Source organism: Oncorhynchus mykiss, chromosome 2 (genome assembly GCF_057628025.1).
Source record: "Oncorhynchus mykiss isolate SJ-2025 chromosome 2, ASM5762802v1, whole genome shotgun sequence".
Taxonomy (NCBI): Eukaryota; Metazoa; Chordata; class Actinopteri; order Salmoniformes; family Salmonidae; genus Oncorhynchus; species Oncorhynchus mykiss.
In genome coordinates, this window is record NC_143023.1 from 38,752,290 (window position 1) to 38,761,102 (window position 8,813).

Below are 8,813 nucleotides of genomic sequence, written 5' to 3' on the forward strand. Positions count from 1 at the left end.
TTTACTCTTCCTCTGATGTCTCTTTCTGTTTTGTGTCTGGGTTTTTACCCGTGCATGTTTCATTTTACTGGAATATATCATTTTTTTTATTGACTTTGGCGAACATCTGTTGGTTTCTCCTGTGTCTTTGCTCATCCAAAGTTGTATTGCTCAATGATGTAGCCTGAAAAAGGAATGTGTTTTCATGTGTTTTTTTTAACACATTTAAACACATTTATTTGCTGAAAGTATTTTTTATTTCGTATTTCTAATCCAGAAATCGTATTTTAATTTCTTTAAGACAACACTGTTTCTTACATCATATTTTGCCTTGGTGTTGTACAACATAGGGTGGGAGGAGGGGTAAGGCAGGCAGCTGGAAGGAGGCAGTAGTGGTACCAATCCGGAAGCCAGGGAAGGACTCAACTAGGCCAACAAACTATCGGCCAACTACATACATCACATGTATGTAAGATTATGGAACGTATAATTACAGAAAAGCCAACTTACTTCCTGGAGATCAGGGGGCTGTTATCGCCACATTAGAGTGGGTTCAGGAAGGGTAGGGGAAATATGGACCCAGTGCTCTGCTTAGTAGCAGAGGTTAGGAAGGCTCAAGCTGACAAGGAGACTGTTGTAGTTGTCTTTTTTTGATGTGGAGAAGGAGTATAATATGATGTGGAAGAAGGGGTTTTTAATAAAAATTGATATTATTGGGGTAAGAGGAAGAACGTACAACTGGATACAGGATTTCCTGTTTGGTAAGGGTGGAGAAATCTCTATCAGGCAGCACCTGGTGGATAACGGTACACCGCAGGGAAGCGTGATTAGTCCTCTGTTGTTCTCAATCAAAATGAATGATGTTTACTCTCAGGTACGGCCGGATATTGGTAGGTCGTTATTTGGAGATTATGGGGCCTTATGAAAGAGGGGGAGAAATGTGCCATAAACAGTCAGGAAGGTAAAGGAAGAAATTGATGAGGTAGAGTGGTGGGTAGTAGGATCGGACCCTTTTTTCCCCAATTTTCGCCTAAAACGACATACACAAATCTAACTGCCTGTAGCAAGGACATGCATATTCTTGGTACCATTTGAAAGGAAACACTTTGAAGTTTGTGGAAATGTGAAAGGAATGTAGGAGAATACAACACATTAGATCTGGTAAAAGATCATACAAATAAAAAAACAACTGTTTAAAAAAAATAATTGTACCATCATCTTTGAAATGCAAGAGAAAGGCCATAATGTATTAGTCCAGCCCAGGTGCAATTTAGATTTTGGCCACTAGATGGAAGCAGTGAGTTTGCAAAGTTTTTGACTGATCCAATGAACCAATGCATTTCTGTTCAAAATGTTGTATGAAGACGGAACAAATGTGCCTAATTTGTTTATTAATAACTTTTCATGTTCAAAACTGTGCACTCTCCTCAAACAATAGCATGGCATTATTTTACTGTAATAGCTACTGTAAATTGGACATTGCAGTTAGATTAACAAGAATTTAAGCTTTCTGCCAATATCAGATATGTCTATGTCCTGGGAAATTTTCTTGTCACTTACAACCTCAACTGTCCCGCAGGGGACCCACCGATCCTGAAAAAGTTTTTAATGTGGGGATTCAGGTTCTCTGTAGAGAAAACTCAGACAGTGTTTCATTTTGCGAGGAGGAAGGTGGGAGATAAGATATGCTTGAGGTTATATGGGAGAAACTTGGAGAGGGCGGGGGTCTTCAGGTTCCTTGGGGTATACTTTGACACTTAACTCAACCTGGGCAGAACACATTGAGAGAGTGGTGTGAAAGTGTAAGAAGGTGCAAAATGTGATGCGCTGTCTGATGGGGAAGGAGTGGGGGGCAGGGCATTCCTCATTGAGGACCATGTAGACTACTGTTCAAAAGTTTGGGGTCAATTAAAAATGTCATTGTTTTTGAAAGAAAAGCCACTAGTTGAATATCTGGGGCATCAGCATTTGTTGTTTCGATTACAGGCTCCAAATGGCCAGAAACAAGGAACTTTCTTCTGAAAATGAAGGCTATTCCATGCGAGAAATTGCCAAAAAACTGAAGATCTTGTACAACGCTGTGCACTACTCCCTTCACAGAACAGCGCAAACTGTCTCTAACCAGAATAGAAAGAGGAGTGGGAGGCCCCGGTGCACACCTAAGCAAGAGGACAAGTACATTAGGGTGGTTAGGTTGAGAAACAGACGCCTCACAAGTCCTCAACTGGCAGCTTCATTAAATAGTCCAGTCTCAACGTCAACAGTGAAGAGGCGACTCCGGGATTCTGGCCTTCTAGGCAGAGTTGCAAAGAAAAAGACACATCTCAGACTGGCCAATGAAAATGAAAGATTAAGATGTGCAAAAGAACACAGACACTGGACAGAGGAACTCTGCCTAGAAGGCCAGCATCCCGGAGTCGCCTCTTCACTGTTGAAGTTAAGACTGGTGTTCCCACCCTCTTCGACACCTACAGCACCCGATGCCATAGGAAGGCCAAAAAGATCATCAAGGACATCAACCACCCGAGCTACTGCCTGTTCACCCCGCTATCATCCAGAAGGTGAGGTCAGTACAGGTGCATCAAAACTGGGACCGGGAGACTGAAAAACATCTTCTATCTCAAGGCCATCAGACTGCTAAACAGCCATCACTAGCACATCAGAGGCGGCTGCCTATAGACATAGATTAGGAATCACTGGCCACTTTTAGAAATGGATCACTAACCACTTTTAATAATGTTCCGTATCTGTCACGTTTCTTCAAAATCGAACCCAGAAGCAGACCTGGACAAGGAGAGTAGGAAGAAGGTGAGTATTTATTTACAAGTGAATGTGAATGGGTAGATATATCCAGGTGGCGTAGCGGGTAGCGGTGGTGAGTTGATGGGAGTAAATAGGTGGATCCAATGGGGAAGCGGAATCCTCCGAAGACCAGGCGGGAATGGGGTAAATGATCCGGGTGAGTAACTGAAGACAGAACAAACGGAGGTAAGTTCAAGGCAAGCAATACGTAACAAACAACAAAACAAATTCTATCCAACTTGAGGCTGATACTCTGGCACAACATACTGTTCATGGCTAACGATCCGGCAGGGAATGGATGTCAGGTCCGGGCTTATGAAGAGGAGAGATGATGATCAGGACCAGGTGTGCAGATAGCTGATGGGATACAGGTGCGGGTAATCAGAAACCCCAACTGGCTACATTGCCCGGCAACCAGACAGGGTGCGTTCCAGGACGCCGGAAAAAACTCTCCAGGACAGAACATAGGCAAAAAACAGACTCAGGAAATGGGATTCGTGACAGTACCCCCCCTCCGAGGAACGCCACCGGGCGGACTACCCGGAGCGCCAGGGTGGAGGCGGTAAAAGTCACGAAGCAGGTCATCGTCAAGGATCTGACGCCGAGGAATCCAACTCCTCTCCTCAGGACCATATCCTTCCCAATCCACTAAATACTGGAACCCTCGACCCCGCCGTCTGGAGTCCATGATGCGGCGCACCGTGTAGAAGGGACCACCTAGCGATCATCCGAGGAGGAGGAGGACGAGGAGGAGGGGGTAACAGAGGACTGAGGTGAACCGGCTTGAGGCAGTAGACATGAAAGGTGGGGTGTACTCGAAGCGTTGCCGGCAATTTGAGTCGGACCACAGCAGGGTTAATGATTCTCTCCACCACGAACGGACCAATGAACTTTGGTGACAGTTTCCTCGACTCAGTCCGTAGAGGAAGATCCCGTGTAGCCAACCACACCTTATCTCCGATGGTATAAGCGGGAGCAGGAATACGGCGACGATTCGCCTGGATCTGATACCGGTCAGAAACTCTAAGGAGGACCTTCCTGGCCCGATGCCAGGTCCGGTGGCAACGACGAATGTGGGCCTGGACAGAAGGGACCGAAAGATCCCTCTCCTGAGAAGGAAACAAGGGAGGTTGGTATCCGTACAGGCATTGGAAGGGGGACATCCCAGTGGCAGATGAAGGAAGGGTATTATGGGCATACTCGACCCAGGGTAATTGAGATGACCAAGAGGTGGGATCAGAGGAGACAAGACAACGCAGCGTGGACTCCATCTTCTGGTTGGCTCTCTCCGCCTGACCATTAGATTGGGGGTGAAATCCAGATGTGAGACTGACTGTAGCTCCAATGGCCAAACAGAAGGATTTCCAGACAGCAGAGGTAAACTGAGGACCACGGTCAGAAACAATGTCACAGGGCAACCCGTGGACCCTGAACATCTCCCTAACCAGGATCTCGGACGTCTCAGTGGCAGAAGGCAGCTTGGAGAGGGGAACAAAGTGGGCAAACTTGCTGAATCTATCCACAATGGTCAGAATAACCGTGTTACCAACAGAAGAGGGCAACCCCGTGACAAAATCCAGGGCCAAATGCAACCAAGGTCGCCGGGGAATAGGTAGGGGTGAAGAAGCCCAGAGCTGGCCCGATTGGTACTCTTATTCTGCGCACAAACAGGACAAGCGGCAACAAACCTCCGGGTATCTTTTCCCATGGCAGGCCACCAAAATCGTCTGCACAGTAGCGCCATCGTCCGAGCAACACCAGGGTGACAAGCTATCTTGCTGGCGTGGGACCACTGAAGGACAGCAGAACGAACCGACTCAGGCACGAACAACCGACCGGGTGGACCATTACCGGGCCCGGGCTGTGTCCGAAGAGCCGCCATCACCTCCTCCTCAATCGTCCATGTAACGGCTCCCACGACAACATTCTGGGGAAGAATCGTCTCAGTCTTGGCCTCACTCTCCTCCGTCTTGGAGAACATCCGGGACAGGGCGTCCGCCTTCCCGTTCTTCGACCCAGGTCGGAACGTCAGGGAAAAATTGAAGCGTCCAAAAAACAAAGCCCACCGGGCCTGACGAGAGTTGAGACGTTTAGCCGATTGCACGTAAGCCAGATTCTTGTGGTCAGTCCAGACCACAAACGGTTGCTCCGCTCCCTCCAACCAGTGACGCCACTCCTCCAAGGCAAGCTTCACAGCGAGAAGCTCCCGGTTACCCACATCGTAGTTTCTTCAGCTGGAGAAAGACGACAAGAGTAGAAGGCGCAGGGATGGAGTTTACCGTCAGTGGAGCTACGCTGGGACAGGATAGCGCCCACCCCCACATCAGACGCATCCACCTCCACAACGAACTGACGGGAAGTGTCAGGTTGAGAGAGAATCGGGGCATTGGTGAATCGGCTCTTCAAATCTAGAAATGCTCGGTCTGCCTCAGGAGACCAACATAACTTTCTGGTGCAAGACGTCAGTACAGTTAAAGGGGCGGCCACCCGGCTGTAATCACGGATAAACCTCCGATAAAAATTTGCAAACGCCAGGAATCTCTGGAGCTGCAATCTCGAACCGGGCTGGACCCAATCCCGAACCGCCCGAACCTTCTCTTGGTCCATCTTGATCTCTCCCCTGGAGATGATGTAACCGAAGAAGGACGTCGTGTGGGCGTGAAAATCACACTTCTCAGCCTTCACGAACAGACGGTTCTCCAATAACTGCTGCAGGACCTGCTTGACATGTTGAACGTGGCTAGAAAGCTCCTTCGAGAAGATGAGGATATCATCCAGGTAAACGAACACAAAAATACCAATCATATCTCTCAGAACGTCATTCATCATACTTTGGAACACAGCAGGAGCGTTGGTCAGTCCAAACGGCATCACCTGGTACTCGAAATGTCCCATCGGAGTATTGAACCCAGTCAACCACTCGTCCCCCTCTTTGATCCGAACCAAATGATAAGCATTACGTAAATCAAGCTTCGTAAAAACCGTAGCACCCTGTAAAGAATCGAAAGCCGAGCTCATCAAGGGCAGGGGATACTTGTTCTTGACCGTAATATCATTAAAACCCCGATAATCAATACACAGTCGAAGAGTGCCATCCTTCTTGCTCACAAAAAAAAATCCTGCTCCCAGAGGTGATGACGAGGGCCGAATGAGACTTGCAGCTAGAGACTCCTTGATGTAGGTCTCCAAGGCCTCACTTTCAGGTCGAGAGATACTGTATAACCGTCCTTTGGGAAAGGCGGCTCCAGGAAACAGATTAATCGCACAGTCATAAGGTCGGTGGGGAGGAAGGGACTGAGCCTTCTGTTTACTGAATACTTCACCCAACTCGTGATATGTTTCTGGAACCAGGGACAAATCAGGAGGAGTAGAGTCACTGACCTGACTGGAAATGGCAGGAGAACAGGCAGTCCTAAGACAGTTAGCATGACAATCAATGCTCCAACTAGTTACCTTACCCGTCACCCAATCAAACGAGGGATTGTGTTCCTTCAGCCAGGGGTAACCAAGAACCAGAGGAACATGGGGCGAGGACAGAATGAAGAAGGAGATAAACTCTGAATGATTACCCGACAACAACATCTTAACCGGTTCAGTCCTCATAGTGATCCGTGCCAGACTACTGCCGTTCAGAGTGGTTGCTTCAATGGCTTCCGGCAATTGCTCCTTGGAAAGCCCCAGCTGTTCCACCAAGTCAGCATCAATAAAGCTGCCATCGTCACCTGAATCGATAAAAGCGTTCATCTCTAAGCTCTGATCCTTATTCATAAGGGTCGCAGGAAAACGGGGTCTGACAGGATTCTTGAGAGGTTGAATCTGGCTCGCTAAAATTCCTCCCAAAACTAGCGAGCCGGGCAGTTTACCGAGCGCTGTGGACTAGCGGAGATGTAATGTCCTGAGCTACCACAGTAGAGACAGCTGTTGGTCTCACGTCTATGTTGGCGCTCCTCCTTAGTTAGCCCGTGTCGCCCCACTTGCATTGGTTCAGGCTCTGGTGGCAAGACCCCTCCACTAATCCCGTGTGGGGAATAACGATCAATACGTTCTGGTTCACTTCCTGAACCGAATGGTAACCGAGTTGCTGATTGATTGGATGGGCCCCACTGCTTCTCCCTCCTTCTCTCTCGGACTCTATTATCTACCCGAATAGATAAAGTGACCAAGCTGTCTAGGTCACTAGGCTCTGGATAGGATATCAGCTCGTCCTTGAGTTGCTCCGACAACCCCTGGTAAAAAGCCGCTTGTAGTGACTCCTCATTCCAACCACTCTCCACAGACAATGTCCTGAACTCGATCATAAAGTCTGCCACACTGCGAGCTCCTTGGCGAAGAGTGAACAAACGTTTAGCTGCGTCCTTACCTCGGACTGGATGGTCAAAAAGCCTTCTCATCTCTCCCGTGAATTCCTGGTATGAAGCCATGCAGGTCCCCTGTCATTCCCAAACGGCTGAAGCCCATTCCAGAGCTCTTCCACGCAGCAGTTCAATAACAAAGGCTATCCTAGCCTTGTCAGTGGCGTAAGAATGGGGCTGCAGATCAAACACTAACCCACACTGCATAAGAAACGAACGGCATCTTCCCAAATCCCCTTCATATTTATCAGGCGTCGGTACCTTGGGTTCACGGAAGGAAACCGCATCAGGCACGGCAGGTGAGATGGTTGAAACAGGTGGTGAATGAATCGCCAGCAAACTGAGCTGATCCTGGATCTGTGTCAAGCTAGCAGATAAGTTCTGGATTGCAACCGCTATCTCCTCTAGCGCCGTCTTGTGTTGTCCCAATGTCTTCCCCTGCTGGGTAATGGCATGGCAAACGGAATCCAGGTCCGCTGGGTTCATTCTTGGCCGGATCGTTCTGTCACGTTTCTTCAAAATCGAACCCAGAAGCAGACCAGGACAAGGAGAGTAGGAAGAAGGTGAGTATTTATTTACAAGTGAATGTGAATGGGTAGATATATCCAGGTGGCGTAGCGGGTAGCGGTGGTGAGTTGATGGGAGTAAATAGGTGGATCCAATGGGGAAGCGGAATCCTCCGAAGACCAGGCGGAAATGGGGTAAATGATCCGGGTGAGTAACTGAAGACAGAACAAACGGAGGTAAGTTCAAGGCAAGCAATACGTAACAAACAACAAAACAAATTCTATCCAACTTGAGGCTGATACTCTGGCACAACATACTGTTCATGGCTAACGATCCGGCAGGGAATGGATGTCAGGTCCGGGCTTATGAAGAGGAGAGATGATGATCAGGACCAGGTGTGCAGATAGCTGATGGGATACAGGTGCGGGTAATCAGAAACCCCAACTGGCTACATTGCCCGGCAACCAGACAGGGTGCATTCCAGGACGCCGGAAAAAACTCTCCAGGACAGAACTTCCTGGGATTCGTGACAGTATCTAGCATTTCTCATCTCAGATGTACAGTATAAACTGCACTCCACACTATTCTAGGTATCTTAGTCACTTTTTAATTGCGTTTACATATCGCATCACCCATTTCACATGTACAGCATATACCCTATTGTATTCTATACTACACCACTGACTGTTAAACAGCCATCTCCTGCACATCAGAGGCTGCTGCCTACAGACATAGACTAGGAATCACTGGCCACTTTAAGGAAACTATACACTAGCCACTTTAATAATGTCTCCGTATCTTGCGATACTCATCTCATATGTATATACTGTACTCTATACTATGCCACCGTATCTTAGTCCAATGCCGCTCTGACATATATGTATGTATTCTTGATCCATTCTTTACTTAGATGTACGTGCATTTTGGGTAGATGTAATGAAACTGTTAGATATCTATCACTTGTTAGATATTACTGCACTGTCGGAGTTAGAAGCACAAGCATTTCGCTACACCCGCAATAACATCTGCTAAACACGTGTATGTGTATGTGACCAATAAATTTGATTTGATTATAGCGTATGGTTCGGCAGCCCAGACCTCATTGGAAAGGATAGATGTCATACAGGGGCAAGGACTCAGAATATGTATTGGGGCGTTTCGGACCTCCCCAGT